Raw genomic sequence first — 2,215 nt, 5'->3', positions numbered from 1 at the left:
CGGCATACACTACACTGATGTTTTTTTAAGGTTAAGTGCCACTGCCCGGTATACATTTGCCCGGTATACCCTACACTGATGTTTTTTTAAGGTCAAGTGCCATTGCCCGGTATATATTTGCCCGATACTCCAAACACTGCTGTTTCTTCCAATCTATCGTCAGCAAGTATTAAAATATAGAATAAATATAAATATATCAATTAACGAATAAATTAATATAAAATTAATATAAAATTGGATATAACAAATATTTCGGATATTCACCAAAGCGACTATGTGATTGTTGACATTCACGTGAGAGTCAGAAATAAGGGTATTTAGCAAATATTTCTGATATACACCAAGCGACTACGTGAATGTCGACATTCTCCTGATTCCGGTGTTTCACCGTAATATATATATATATACATATATATATGTTACGGTGAAACACGTATATACTTTTTTTAACTTTCTTAGTGTTTACTTGTATTTATTTATTTATTATATATATATATATATATATATATATATAGTTCAAAATGTCGAGAAAACATGGGAAAAATTACAGAACAATGAAAAAAGGGGGAAAATAAAAATACTAATAAAATAAAAATAAAAGAAACCGGGAAGAAAAGTAAAAATCCGGAAAATAAAAAAGATATAATCTTTTCATCCGTTCACACGATTATATCCGCAAAAAGGAGTGCTTTCTAACATTGTATCAATATAGCCAAGATGTGAGGAGCACTCAAAAAATTTTTTTACAAAAAAAATTTACAACAAATAAAATTTAACACAATAGGTAAAAATATCACGTAAAACCAGAAAATAAAATATAAAGAACAAACAGAATAAAACATGAAAAGAAATCTATAAAGCGAGTAGCGAATTCAGATGAACTTACATGAATGGGAAATTTTTCAAGAATGATTTAAAATAAGTTCGTAACAAGATTGTCAGATTGCAAAATATGAAACCAAAAGCGCAAACTAAGGTAAAAGCGTAAATAGAGGGATTTTGTATTGAAATGCGTTCTTACTGCAGTACTGAAGTAAGTTTGATTTGTTAGCTACCGAGAATAGGCCCGAAAATGGATGTGAGCAAGGTAATATTATACAGGATAATTTAAAGAAGTTGACTATTAATAATTTTAGAAATTAGCATTTATTTAAGAAAAAAAAAATGAAATAGAAAAGAGAAAGAAACATAAATTGCCTGTTTTGCACACAATATTTATTTGCAGTTTATGCGCAGTAAATGAAACATATTGTTTTTCTAAATTTTCTTAGGTGTGTGTCTGTGTATACAGTGGACTACGCTGATTGCAAATTGAACAGTTACATATTAAATAAATAGTATAATTATTCATTTAATTTATAATTCCAGTGCACCCATTTATTAATCCATTCTACCTCAGCCTCTTACATTACAGCGTACGAAAATTTCCTTTATGAGAGAAGTAATATTATAATAGCAATATTTACGCTGAACTAAGCGAATATTTTCGTCTGTTAGCTACTTCTTTATTTTCAAAAGTCAAGACTAACCGTATTCATAAACATTTAAAGCAATAATATGTTAAATGTGTCGTTTTCTTTAGATAAATACCACTTAATGAAATCATTGCGTTATTTGCCTTTTCGAAAAGAGATATCATTCTAGAATGTGGTACTGGGTGGAAACAGGTTTATTTATATATATTAAAGAATTAACATTATTTTTAATAGACTCTAAATTAAATAACATAACCTTATTGTTTAAAAATCGTAAGTGACACCGTTCCCACTGTTTTGTGTGTTCAACTTTATACATTACATTTCGTTTTACTCAAAAACTATAGGACTTAGAAACTATAAATTACTATAGGCCGTGGTAAAATATGCAAGAAATACAATAGAATAATATCTAACATTTGATAATAAGTTTAAGAATGATTAACTTTAAAATTAAGAGTAAAAAGCACCATGTAGGTAGCTGAAATGTGACTATTACAAAGTTCGAATTTGTCGCACTGAAAAAACCATTTTCAATGAGCTAACGTGAGTTCTTTTAAAATTTTAATTCGTTCAAAAGTTATTACAATTTTAATTGCCTTTTTCGCTATTTCCCCCCCATTTTTTTGTTGTTTTAAATACTTTGTTATGAAAAATTTTATTTATCTCTATCAAGTTCTTCATTTCATATACTCTCGTTTGAGTAGATGTAAAAAACGGAAATCAAATTAATACAAAAA

The sequence above is a fragment of the Parasteatoda tepidariorum genome, chromosome 3 (genome assembly GCF_043381705.1).
Source record: "Parasteatoda tepidariorum isolate YZ-2023 chromosome 3, CAS_Ptep_4.0, whole genome shotgun sequence".
In the NCBI taxonomy this organism is placed as follows: domain Eukaryota; kingdom Metazoa; phylum Arthropoda; class Arachnida; order Araneae; family Theridiidae; genus Parasteatoda; species Parasteatoda tepidariorum.
Note: the sequence above shows the minus strand (reverse complement) of the source record.